This window comes from Siniperca chuatsi, linkage group LG23 (assembly GCF_020085105.1).
Source record: "Siniperca chuatsi isolate FFG_IHB_CAS linkage group LG23, ASM2008510v1, whole genome shotgun sequence".
NCBI lineage: Eukaryota > Metazoa > Chordata > Actinopteri > Centrarchiformes > Sinipercidae > Siniperca > Siniperca chuatsi.
This window is the reverse complement of record NC_058064.1, coordinates 14,017,651-14,032,087: the sequence shown is the minus strand read 5'-3', so window position 1 is coordinate 14,032,087 and position 14,437 is coordinate 14,017,651. Positions and strand designations below refer to the sequence as shown.

At 41.4% G+C, this 14,437-nt stretch overlaps 1 protein-coding gene across 13 annotated transcripts in view; it reads right to left on the bottom strand.

The window, feature by feature from the left end:
- cald1a (caldesmon 1a) overlaps positions 1 to 14,437 on the bottom strand; it is a 341,833-nt gene that overhangs the window by 44,638 nt on the left and 282,758 nt on the right. The window contains exon 1 of one of the 13 annotated variants that reach the window (XM_044185614.1): positions 13,575 to 13,725. The exons of the other annotated variants lie outside the window; for them this stretch is intronic. The gene's annotated coding sequence lies outside the window, so the exon portion shown is untranslated. Of the gene's footprint in view, positions 1 to 13,574; positions 13,726 to 14,437 lie in introns of those variants that run through there. 13 annotated transcript variants of the gene reach the window in all.

The following is a 14,437-nucleotide window of genomic DNA, read 5'->3' as shown; positions in this document are numbered from 1 at the left end:
CTAAATAGAATCGTAAATAAGACAGACAGATGCTGAATGAAGCCAAAGACAAAGGAGGTGATAGTAATCCCAATGCACTGAAAAAACAACATTTTAACAGGTAATTTAATGGTCTTGGAAACCTCTTGCACCACTGAGTTTTTGTCTCATTTTAAGCAACAAATAGCATTTGAATACACGAACATATGACTTGTCATGAATCCCCTTCCCCATCCTTCTCTCGTGTCCATTTCCTAGGGAAAAGCAGCCTCCTCTTGTTCCTTTAGGAACAAGAGGAGGCTCTTGACACCTGCCTTCTGTCAGAGTAAATGAGGCCCGGGTAGGAGTCTGTGTCTCCTCAACAGGACATTAATCTGCTACTACTGAGCTGACCAGGGAGACTAGTAGAACCAGAGTGCTGATATATGGTGGGTTTTAGTCTGAGCAGTGCTACTGCCGACACCACAGCTAGAGAACAGTTTATCCAGCTGATGGCAATAAAGCAGAACAGAAATGACCTCTACTATGTTTAAAAACCTTACTTTCTTTCAAGTTCAGCTCTTATAACCAGAAACTGAAAGATCACAGTTTCAATCACTGCAAAAAGCCAGTGTGTCTGGCTGAAAGGCCCTCAGGCAAGATCCTGAACTTGTACTTTTTTTTAATAAGTGTAAGTCACTTGGGATATGCACCAAAGTTCAATGACTAAAATGTAAAAGTATACATGATTAGCATGATCCACAGCAGCCCACAGCCTCTGGTACACGGGCAATAACATGACATGCTGGAAACATTAAGTGGAACATAAAAATGTATTTCTCATAAAGCTTGAGAGGTTCCTGATGTGTTTCTCTAAGGCAAAAAAAGGAAAGAAAATGGATCTGCTGAACATTTGTGACATGCTTCTTATAAAAGCCATGTTTCGGTCGTGGTGGACGTGTGGCTCTCCGTGGCCGGAGAGAAATTACACTTTGGGGAAAGAAGGAGAGAAAATCAGAAGGATTTAAAAAAGAATATAAACGGCGGAGTGATTTATGTGGCTGGCTCAAACCACACTAAGAGAGAATGTCTTCCCATCATACCTTACATGGAAACATACATGAGGTTAGAGTGAGCATGATGCATGATGCAATGCCCCCACATACTGAGAGCCTGTTGAAAGCGTCACAGCTGAGTGCAAACTTGGACACAAGTTTGCCTTTTTTGCGCATGTATCTTAGCCCTATCTAGAAAACACAAAGAATATCACTTTTACACAGGACATATTTATTTAAATCTCTCAAAAATGTCATAAATCTTTATCTTTCTTGCCTTGTTTTAAACACACAGGTCAGTAAATCATGCAGCAGAATGCCAATTTTTTTGAAGTGTGCTGCAAGGCTTTTCAAGGGTATTACATGACAAGGTATTTTTCAAAATAAGGGGCTGCATTCCTGGAGAGAGATAGGAGGAGATTAAGCAGCGGGTAGGTTGTGGGTGGCGTGGCGGGCGAGCAAGATGACCTGACCGAGAGGGTCTATTACTCACAGTGGATGTGGAGAGGTGGAGTGATCCCCTGACAGTGTTTTCAGTTTAGTCTTACTGGGAGGAAATCTGAGGGTTTCTTCAGGGAGTGCACAGACACTTGCTGCATACGCACAAGTCAGAAAAAGGAATGATAATAGATAGCAACGGACAGCCAGGGGCGTTTTGTTTTAATCCTATGACTCTCTCTCTCTCTCTGGGTATTCATGCGGCCCCGGCATGCTCTCACTGAGTTGATGCGGGGCCGAGCCATTTAATGGTTGTGCTGGAACTCCTCAGCCAGGTGTGGAAACTAAAAAAATGTCTCCAATCAGTATATTCAGCTGACAGTTGATAAATGGGCTTCAGTGGTCATGACAGTTACCAAGAGAAGATAACTTACGTCTTATCACTGTTAGACTACCTTAAAGTTAAAATGGTTGTGTTTACATTAAGTGTTTCTCGCCAAAATGTGGTATATATCCTTAAACCTTTATAAGCATTAATTGTTTTTTTGGCCACTTGACAGCAACTAGCTGTAAACAAAACACTGACGTGTTTTCAGCTTATAAAGTTGTTATGGCGAACGTGTAAGCAAACCTGGCAAATTTAACTCCACCATTCATTCTCCTTTTAGGTCTTTTTGGGTCTCTACCAATTCCTGAGGGAAATATCTGGCTCTTTAGCTTCTAAATGCTAACAGTCTCTCTGCAGTTTGGTGCAGGGCAGGTAGCGTTGTGTTTATCAGAGCTTTTTCACTGCAAACAGCTGCCTGCTCCGACCGGAAAAAAAGCTGATGAGAGTGATGACTGTATCAAAACAGTAAACTTGTGGGCCATAAAACCAAAACAATGAGCTGAAAGTTGCTAAAAAGGTCTGTAGACCTGAGTGGAACTGCAGAGTGGAGTAATCATTTTCTGTGGGTTTGTCACTCTGAACAGCACCTTTTACACTGATTTGTTGAACAGCGTGAGACCTTTGCATCATGTTTTGCCTGTTTGACTTCTTTGTGTTTTATGTCTTGCATTAAGCTACCCCCCTTAATAACAAAAAAGTCCAATACTACTTTTATGTCTTTCTAAGAGATTAAATTCAATACTTCATGAATTTTATAGTAATACTTCTCTCCAAGTGTAAGCTGGTATGTAGCTAGTGTGCAACCAACATAGGGAAGAAAATACTGTAGTTATCAGAAGAAGTATTGTGATAGAAAAAGCTCTTGACAAAGGACTGCAGAAGTCAGCACAAAATTCAGTGGAGTAACCAGTCCTAATCCCAGTCCACCTACATTGGTTAACAGATATGATGCCAGGAACTAGAAATGTGGAGCTCTTTCATGGAGACAAAGATGAAATCCCAACAAATATCATAGCCCTGTGGAAAACGTGGCATTTTTTTTCTATCTTTCAGTGGTTTGTAGTTTAACATTTTAAGATATTAAAGCCTTTTGAAGCTTTTGAATCAGCAGATGCACAATTCTCTAAGTGACAGAGAGCTCACCTCTCCTTCCCAAAAATACATTCCACTCTTCAAATACCTCAAATCCTTTCAGGGCTCCACAGGGCTAAAGTTCACTAGCTTTACCAGATCTCATTTTCGTGCATGGCTGTGCTGGCTGTTATTATTAGTGTGGCAGCCAGCCAGCTTGGACGGGTGCACGTCTACTGTCCCCCCTCGAGGTGAAAAGCCCAAGCCAGGGTGTTTAATCTGTAGGTATACAGTAGGTAATGTATGTCACCTTATACTCTGCACTCTCTCCGGGTGTGTTTGTACTGTGTTCATTGTTTCTGTCAGTCCAGAGGAAAAAGTGACCACCAGTGCAAACACTAGAGATCTTCATATCTGCAGTATACAGTGGCAGAGCATCTATTGTCAGTAAACGTCTTGAACTGTGCCCTTCAGGAGAGTTACCCTCCTGTCTGTCTCTATTTCTTCTCTCTTTCTGTGGTTATGTGACTTTGGAATCCATTGCCAGAAATTCCAGGAAACCCTAGAGCTTCATGAGACATAACAAAGCTCTCTCTCTTCCTCTGTCTCTGTCTCTTTCATTGAAGATTACACTATGTTTCTCTGTCTGCTGTTTGCAGGCCTGGGAGCTCTGCAGCTCATTTGCCCGGGGAGTTAAAAGTAATTTTATTCAGTGGCTGATTGACTCATATTATAGCATTTCAAATGGTGGAGTTTCTTACTGTTAATGTTACTGCGCTAATTCTAGACCTCAGACTATTTAGACCATGGAAGACACAATCATCATTGAATGCCATTAGCATGATGTGGCATTTACCAAATTGAGGGTAAAATTCAGCTTTAGAGGTTAATATATGTGCGGTATTTAAGCCTCCTAATTCTAAATTTATTAGAATAACACATATCTCAGACAGCCATGAAATTGTAAATAATTGAGCAGTGCTCTTAGGAGGTTTCTCTGGTTGCTCCGTTGAAGTTGCTGCAAGCTTTTTTTTAGCTGATGGCAAAACTGGAAATGATATTTGGTTCACAAAGCAGCAGAGCTAAATGGGAATAGATCCAAAACCACAGACGACACCCCCCCCCCGCACTAATCTGTCCATGCGGGTTTACCCATCAACTCGCACTTGAAAAGTGTCTCCTCCATCTGGGGCAACTCTGCTCTCAAACACATATATGCATGTCTGAATACTCTTATACACACAGACACGCACCTACAGACATATCTATTCACCCCAACCCACCACCCACCTTGTGTTTATGTTCAGAGCTTGAGTGACTGGTATTTCATTTCGGCCTGCCCGGAGCCCTTTTGCACAGTTTGGCTTGGCCGGTGTACCATTACTGGTCATTAAGTCTAACCTGAACTAATAGGGGCCCATTTTCCAAGGTGGTCTCCCAGGTGGCTGTCACAGAAGTGAGTGGCACTGCGGGGCTCAGGGCTTGACTCAGGCACACTGAGCCTCATGAAAAATCTGCCGGGACGCGAGCCAGACTCCATCATACATGGGACACAGACTCTTTCATAAAAAGAACCCATTGTTCTAGGGGGGCGTCTGGGTGTTTTGTTTCTCATTAAGGTAGGGTTTAATGAGGCCGGCCAGAATGGGCACCCCATCTCATCCCTCATATGCACTCTACGGCATTTGTACCTTCTTCAACATCTGATCCAGTGAACCATCAACAATTCACCTAAAACCATTTGCTCAAACCATATCCTTCCAAAATCTCAAACACCTAACTGTGGTTTCTGCTTTAGCTTATGTATACCCCTTATGAATAAAGCCAAGTCAGGCCAAAAAACATGCTAAAACACCAATATATATAACCAGCATAGCAGAAAATGGAGCTTGACCGATAAATTGGCCAGGCCGATATTAGCTTATAGCAGATACTGTATATCGGTAATAAGAAATTGCTGTACAGAAATGCCCAATTTTTTTAAGGTAATTTATGTTGTGCTGCAATAACATTGTTTGTCCACTAGAGAGCACTGACACGTTTAATAATATACCATCAAAATGTTTAGCTCAGTACATATTTTGGTCGCTATTATTTAAAACTAATTAAAGAGATAATTAGTTATGTTAGAGTTATGCATTTAAAAAATATGACTATCTGCCAATATATCAGATTTTTTTAAACTCTCGATTTTGATATCTGTGTTTTGATACTGTATAAAGTCCAGTATCAGTCAGGCTATAGTTTTACTTTGCTATCATATACAAAATATATGAGTTGTGGCACATCCACTTGCCATACTTACAACTCATCACACACCACCAAATGATTCCTACAAGTGATTTAACTATACAAACTTGTCACTTTATGTTCATTGCTTTTTATTTGATAATACAAGGATGGTTACAGCTACATTCTCTTTATGTAATGCCACTGTTCCAGTAACGGGAATTGAATAGCTAATGATTTTAATAATATTTAAAACAAAGTGTTTTCATATCAGCAGACTTTGTCGAAGTAAACACCATTATATTCCAATGGCAGATTTAAACATAAAACTGTTCGTATGTTTTAGCTGTGCCCTCCTCCGTGTGACATGTGTCATCATTAATCAGAAGAGAAGGAGCCATTAGTCTAAATACGGGGGTAATTAATCCGCGCTCACACTCCATTAGACGTCATGCTCAATTTGTGCAGAGAGCAGTGTACTGGGTAAATAAGCAGAGACAACGGGACCCACAGCTATTATTCCTGTAGAGGTGCTAATGTGCATCTCCAAGAAAAATTTGATCTAAACCACTCAGCACATACTTAGTTCAAATGGATATTAACGTAAATTGATAGAAGACGGAAATTACTGTCTATATTAAATAATTGAATTCATGTGAGGGTTTTTTACGTAGGAAATTTGTGAACTCTGCTGTCTGATCAAAGGATAAACGTACGCATATGTATCTCAGTCATAAGAAATGTGACTGGACTTTGGCATTAAAGCCAAACCGTAAGCCTCCAACAAGGTTAAACTGTAGTAGGACATATAGTATGAATCATCCCTTAGTTTAATAAGTACCATTTGGCTGTCACCTCGGCGGCCGTAGAGCTGCTCTATTACAGTAAAGCCCCTCCAGTACAGAGCTGGGGTTATTCAATAAAAACCTGACTGAGTGTTTCTCCCAATCACCACTGGCAGAGCTCTGATGAGGTAAAGAGCTCTCCTATGCCAGCCTCTGTCCCCGCGGAGCACTGTCTGATTAAAATGGTTTTCTGAAGCCATATTTTTGTTCTCCTTGTCCCCTTGCCAGACCCGAATTAGAGTACAGAGAGAAAAATTGACAAATGACCTAATGCATACTGAAATGAATCCACAAAAACTAATAGATTTAATCTAATCTATAAAGGTCGCATATAGTTAGACAGATGAGAACTTTGGATTTTTACTTTTTTGAGAAATCATTGGTATCCATGTTTCAAAGACACAAATGTAGACCCTACACTTGTTACTGATGTTGAGGGAGGACTGGCTTTGCATCACCCATTCTGTGCTTTTGATCTTCGGCCTTACTCACTTTACACCCCCCCCAACAGGACAGTGACATGTGAAATGTAAAAAAATGGTAACAGTGAAGTGGCCCACTAGAGCCAGCTTTCTTACTCTTCCGTCCTCTTGCCTTGCTTGTAATACATTCCTGAGCAATCCTCTGAGGCTCATATGTAAATGCCTGAGTATGCTTCTGATTAGGAGGCACAAAGAGTACACTCTATAAATGCACTCTTAAACAATTACTGCTGCTCCCGACTGCAGCCCCGACACAGACCTCAGACTGGCTTATTCGGGTGGGAAAGATGGATGCGGACCATTTCAAACAATGTGCCTTGCTATGAGACACATGTGCAGAGTCTGACTTTAGATACCAGACTGAGAAAGGTTTGAGAAACATTATGAATGAATAAAATTTTACTTAGTGATGAAACGAGTCGATTAAATGATTAGCTGACCAAAAGAACATTTGTCACCCACACTTTTGATCATTGATGAATGGCTTAAAGCTGCTATAATCAATATCGTTATATCAACAACAGATATATAACTATGTGTTTTGCGAGAAGTGTTGCTCATGGTCACGAACCCACGGATCATTGTAACCCGACTCTGCAGTTCCCCTCAGCTCTACGGAGCATTTAGCATCTTTCAGCTTTTTTGTTTTGGTTTACTTTACTGTTTTTGTTCACTCTCACCGCTATCATCATTGTCGTTTTCAGATGCATCAGGTAGTTTACACAAATTAAAGTTCTGATAAACCCACTGTACACTACCAGTACGGCACCAATCAGCAGACAGACAAACGTAGTGACTAGCTAATGAACAAAGTGGAGCATTTAGCTGCTAAAGAGCCAGATACTTCCCTCAGAAGAACAAAAACAGAGCTAAAATTAGTGTGAACGTTGGACTTAGCATTCATTTGGAGTTTCTGGTCACCTGATGAATGTAATGCTGCTCTGTTTCTGCAGGATGTGGAAATTACCAACTTTTTGCTAACACTTTTGCCATATCAACTAAACTCGTGATAATATGTCAGTGTGTTTGCAGCTTGTTTCCGCTGCCCCGAAGTGGCCAAAACCCCCAGTTAATGCAGGTTTAAGTCACTTACAAAGCAAAAAATGCTAAACATTTATTCCACCTTCTCAAAGCTGTGTTTTTTACTATTGTAAATTTAATTTCTTTGGGTTTTGGACTGTTGGTTGGACAAAACAAACCAATATGAAGACAAAATATTCAATCTATCAAGAAAATAATCGACAGATTCTAAGTTAGTCGCTGCCCTAAATATATTAATAAGTTCTGAGACCATCTGACAACATTGTATTCCCCTTAGATTTTACACCAAGACTTAAAATAAATGTTCAAATACTCAGAACTTGGTTGGAATAAAAAACTATTTTTCAACTTTGAAGCTCTTCCAAAGAATAAAACCCAATTACAGAAGTCTGACTCATGTGAATACCCATGTAAGGACACAGTGATTGTTTTATGTGTATGAGGTAAGTCCTCACTTCGATCATTACCACATACAAGCCTGATCTCGCTCTCGCCAGTTCTCACTCCCATCATGGCAGGCATCCAATGTGGACTCTCCAAGCTGTCCTTCACATTCGCCATACACACTTCAGCACACACAGCACCTCTATAGCCACAAGCATAAATCCAGCAGGCCTATAACTGACCTACACACTGCCCTGTCTGTTTTCCCTCGTGCGATTCATAGAGCAGTTAACCTCGCTAACTGTGTCAACACATGACCTCACCGGTCATGTGTTTACACTCAATGGTATTTTTCACACACGCCGCTGGGATTTACATCACCTTATTACCTCCACGTTCCCTTAATTCCCCATTACCCTAAAATATGGGACTTTTAAAAAGTGATTTGACAGGCTCTTGATTAGCCATGTTTGTTTAGTTTTGGGACGCTATGGGAGGAAGACCAGAGGCTGAGAGGAGGGGGGAGGAGAGGGGAGGTGAAGAGAGGACAGGGAGGAAAGAATGGAAAGCTGGCGAAGAGAAGAAGTTGGGTGAAGTGAGAATGAACGTTATAGTAATCATTTCTTTTCTGGAGAAAAGGGCTGAGGTAGAGTAGATTGGTGTTAAAGGAGAAAGGCAAAGAGAAAGTTAATGTAGCTGTTAGGAGAGAGACAAGTAGGGTGGTTTCTGTGCCACAGGGACACACTGTGCACGTCTGAGGTCCCAGTGGGAGGATGCCGAAGGAAAACACAAGGCCAATCAGCTAACAGAGACATTTCCTGTGCTTGTTTTATCAGATGAGAAGAAGCCCAAAGGCTAAACGTCCCTCTTAACAATTTTGTATACTTCTCCAAATAACCCGCTTTGGGGAACGAAGGGGAGAACATGCATCTTTGTAGGATGACATCAGAAGCGCTGCTTAGGAGCACTGACCTCACTCTCGCACAATCAATCATCCACAAAAACCCCATGAAATGTAGATCACGTGAGTAAGAGAGGAGGTTTTACCTTTTAAGATATAAAGCAAGGCTGCCTCATGAATTAAATCATCACCCACTAAAAAACTAAGAGATTTAGTTAGAGGGAAAATAATACAATAGTCTTTTTTATAGCTATGAAACTTCTGGCGGAGCTTGGCATCTGGCAACTAGCAGATGGCGGACCAATATGCCAATTACCAACACTGACATGCCATGCTGCCTATTAGGCAATCTGGCCTTGAGTGATAGCACTTTAAAGTCAGAAAACGACACGAGTGAGAGGCTGATCTAACAAACCCTCTTCATCAGAGTGTGACTAAAGCCCAGAGGAATTCAAACACAGGTCTTTCATGCCCACATGACTGCTTCAGTCAGGAGAATCAAAGTTTGGAAAATAATTTGAAAAGAAAGGAAGTAAAGACACAGATCGTGGAAGGGAGGAACATTGTGAAATTCTTCATGCATGAATAGTGTCATGTATGAATCTGTGGCTTTAAAATACCCATGTAAATGTGGTTTGATTAAGTAAGACTTAATTTGGTGGTGAATCTATTATAGGGCGGAGTATGGGTTGACTATTAGAGGGGGGAAAAATGAGAGTAAGCATTCTCCATCGCCCAAGAGACAACCAGAGTCTAATTGTGCAGTGAACAAATGTCAGAATATCCAAGAGCACCGTGGATATTCCCCTACAGAACTTTTCCATGTCAGCTTGGCTGCATAATGAGGAACAACAATGAGGTTTTTCTCTTTAAAATGGCAAATAACAGGAATTTTGAATTTATATCACAAACATCTGCAAAATTCTTATTGCATATTTTCCAGGACCTAAATAAACATCATCTAAGGTTTCATGGCCTTGTGTGACTTCACAAGCAATTAAGCAGCACTACCAGTTTTTGCCTACCGCTTGTTGACCGTTGTTATCCGGTGAAAGAGTTAAGAATTCTTTTCCAACTCGAGATCTGCCCGTCCGTCCAAGCTCACCATATTATACAACTTAGTGTGCGGTTCTGGATGCAGCGCATTCAAATTACATGCTATCGAATTCAAAGGCGAGGGGGAACAGAACGACTACGCTGTGGGGCTCCAGTCCAGGGCCAGAGTCCCATGAGCGCTAGCTGTACGTCAATCACAATCACTTCAAATGAGCTGAACCCTGTCCTACTCCTGCTGTTGTCCAGAAGACACAAACCTAAACTAACTTTACCCAAGGCAACTGGTGGACACTGATGACAAGGACGCTATTGATAAAACAGAAAGCGCTCATTTTGCTTGTGTTTCTGCAGGCATGGGGAGGCAGCATCTCTATCTCAAACCATATTCTTAGAATAAACATATCTGCATAAAATTAAGCCAAGGGGCAAAAAGACTAGAACACAGGAAACATGCTTGACATAGTTTCACTGGTCCGTTATGAGAAGAAACCAGAAAATAGCTCTGGCACCTGCTGTGCAGAAACAATATATGTTTGAATGGACATGTCAGCATGCGATCACTGGAAACTGAACCACATTTGGAAAACCTTAACACTGAACACAGTATAGGTAAACATCTATTAAAAAAGAACAGAATGGTCCGATCATTTGTGTTAGAAAATTGCCTCTGCCAGTTTTCCATTCTATTCAAATTCAGTTTGCCACTTGGTTGGCTGCCTTAGCTCAGTGGTGGTAAGAAACTATTGCCTTGCAAGGAAACTCTGGATTCTTGCTTTGGAACTTGATACTGTGGTGGATTATGAGTATCTAGGATCAAACTATAACAAAGCACCCACTGCATGCACGTTAACACATAACTGTACACAGACAAATTCAAGAAGGCCCCATGCTTTAGCATATGTTGATTATGATGAGAATGAGGCGCAATGATTACCTGATCCAACATTTAACTTTAATCAAGTGTATGAGAGAAGGGAGGGAGAAGGAGAGGGAGCCAGCAGACAGTAACTAGAAGCCTTCACCGCACTGTGCAGTCCAGAGCCAGACTCCGGAAATGCATGGCAGTGTTCCCTACATCCTGCCCGCCCAGCCCTAACCCTGGCTCTCGCCCCACACTGCCAAACCCCTGTTATCACTCTGTGCAATTACCTCCAGATTATTCTGTACCCATATCATATTGAGCCAATTATAAAATCCCCTTCTAAGTACACTACAAAGTACTAAATGCATTTCGATGTAAAGCCTGCAGTTTCTGAGTGTGTTTCAGGCCAAAAATAGCTGTGTGAGTGTATATTTGTGAGTGTATATATGTGTGTAAACATTTAAGCAAAAACTGAAATAAACTCTTAGTGTAGTGATTCCCACCAGGGGTGCTTGTATCCCAGGAAATACTTCTGCAATTGCTGTGTGGTACTGGGAAAGTAGACTACCTCAACTAATTTCACTAAGTAGAAATTATGATTTTTATTTAAGAAATATATACTCCTATATATATTGAGTTAGCTGTAACAAGTTAAAACTAGTGGAAATGGATTGTAATAGCTAAAAGTCCTGGATAAATGGTTGAAACGGAGCGTATGTTCCCAGGGTCCTAAGTTCCCTAACCCCCTAACCCTAACCTTAGAACTGGGGAACATAGGACCAGAGACAGTTCAGAAAGGAGATGGTTCACTTGAGAGCCATTTCCTGTATCTGTGTCACATGGGTTTAGCCACCTCCCTGCACTTTAGGAGACTTGCGGCAAGTCCTGAGTCTATTTATCCAATGGGAGAAGTGAACGTGAGCACAGATTGTGACCAATTATTTCGCACCATAGCCACCGAAGTAAATATTGGACCCATATTTCAAACCACATATCTTATGAACATTCTGACACAATAATGGCATTTTTCAGACGAACAGATGAGCAGAAAATTAACTTTGTTCGAGACCTGTCTCTCGCAACCACACACTCTCGTGAGATCTGGCAACTACTCTCTTTGTTGGCGCTGAACCGTCAGTCTGGTTTTACTGCAGTGCTGCCGACGTCGTTTTCAACCAGCTAACCAGAAATTTAAAAGGGACTCATGCGTGAAATCATGAATTAAAAGTTAAAACTGAAGTAAAACTTTGTGTTTCTTTGCTTAATAATACTATTATTGTTATTATTATGTAACTGGGGAGAGGCGACCGCGCCCACTTAGGAGACAGGAAGTGTATACCATTTCATACCATTGGCATAGCTTGTAATGCATTATCTTCTGTTATAGAGTATCTAGAGTAATAGATAGCTGAAAGTATTGGGTAAACAGTAAAAAATAGATAGATAAAAGTATTGGGTAAATGGCTGAAATATCCATCTTCTGCCACTTCAAATGTTAGTAGTATGAATGTAAACTTGACCAAACCAACTTTAAAGTTCAATTGCATGAAGAAATTGTTTATCCAATATCCACTTTTACATAATAAATAGTGTTAAGGAACATCCAGTTTAAAATGAACGGCGGGTGGCGTCCATGAAGGGGTACTTCAGTTCTGTGGGGCGCTGTGGGGGTACATCAGACAGAAAATGTTGGGAACCACTGTACTAGAGGACTGTTATGCATTACATTCCAGAGGCTATTCCAATCACCTGTCACCAGGTTGGGCCTGCGCCTTATAAGGAGCGGTGGGTATTCTCCACGTGTTTTCCAAACACTGCACAACTTATCAGATACAGTTTCATGGGCAATTGCTATGCTGTCTGTGGCCTGAACGCATACAGATCTACCCTCTGCAGCTACCCCCCTCCACCCTCTCCCATTTTCCATGCTTCCATTTCACAGATACTACTATGTAATAAAGCTGAGATCAAAAGACTTGCTGGCCAACTCAAGTACAATGAGAGTTGAAGAGAGCCTTTTGCCTCGGGGGTGGTGGGATTGCAAAGAATGTGATACCTTGAAACGATGAGAAGTGGATTCATCTGCGAGTGAGAAGGCCTGACTTCTGCAAGACTGCCCTATGGCTTTGTCTGCAGGAGATGCTGGATGTGTTTAAAGTTCATACACCAAAGGACAATTACCTTCTGTATCTCAGCATGATCTTATGGTCAGACTTGACCCTTGAGGGGCATGGTGTGCTGGTAGCCATATGGGGCACATTGCCTATAGCCAACTTTGTTGCTACACCTTCCACATGTCAAATTTCAACAGGTTTATCCACATTCTGCAGTTATAGGAGGATGCTAGTGATATTATTAACAGCCAAAAATGTGTGATGTCAACGTTAAACATATTTGCACTCTAAGTCCCAGTCTTCTGCTGAGGCGATGAGAAACTGGCCCGGGGTTTGGAGACACCCCTCCTCCCCTCCCCGCCCCGAAGGACTGAGCCCCGCGCAGGAATGGACAAATGCGTTTCTTTGTGTTGTCCCGCGGTTACCAAAACATTTACATGACAGCGTCACTGCTCGAATCATAGAAAAGTTTATTACAGCTCGCAATCTTTAGTTTACTTTGCCCTTAGTGAACTGCTGGCGTGAAAAGCGCACAAAGAGGGAGCGGCTTACAGCCAAGATATCCTGAAAAGTATCAGCAGCAGCCCATGCGCACAGCAGAGATCCATAATGTGATCATCTCCCATCGTCAAATAACGCATCGTATTTTTCATTTGCCAAAGCATCAGTGCGTCGTGAACTTTCTTCCTAAGGACGTCTATGAGATTGTAAGAGTTCAGTATGCAGGAAGCTCAAAGTGTTTGCGCTTACCTGTGGATCTTAACGGGACAAAGTAGAGCTGTAGAGTCGAGTATGAGTAGAGGAGAGGGAGCCAGTCTGCAGTCGGTCCTCCACCACACTCAGTGATAAAACCAAACTGAATACCCGTTCAAGCCCCTCCCTTTAAGACATAATCGCACATCTACTCTTGGCTGAGTTGTCCGCTCCAGTCTGCTCTTAAAACGCCGAGCTGCTGCACAGACTGCACCCACAAAGCATTTACAAAGCCTGCCTGAAAATGAAAAGTCAAAAGAGTCAACTATGCGCAAAATTTCTAATAGCTAAAGTGACTTCAGGCAAATAGTACCCTTATTGGTTATCCTTCGGGGGTCCTCTGAATAAAAAAAAAATCATCTGTCAAGAGCGATCATATGAAATATTAATCTTGGACAAAAAGGAGGGCTGTTTGCTCTCAGGCAGGCCAGCAGGCCTAAAAGCTTCTATGTTAATGTGGTGGTAACTTAAAAGTGATCGTCATAAGGCAAATAACCACCAATATCAGTTCTATAACTGCAAATGAAATTAATCTACATTTTTTTCACTGTAAAAAAAGAAGTGAAAACGTTTAGATTAGATCGGCAGTTTTTATCCCATGAATTACAGAGCCAGCATCTGAAAATACAAGGTGTTTTCAAACACTTACCGCTGTTCTGAATGTATTACCAGAACTCCAAAAAAGACTTTTAGAATCATCTAAAAAAATATTCAGTCTATTGGATGCTAAAGATTTGTAACCAGTTTTCCAAGTTGCGCCTCTAATCCAAAGATGGTAGCTGAAAATGACATTTATACAAGGCAAACCAAAACTAAAACATTTATTATCAGTTATATATTGATGTTACTTACCAAAATTG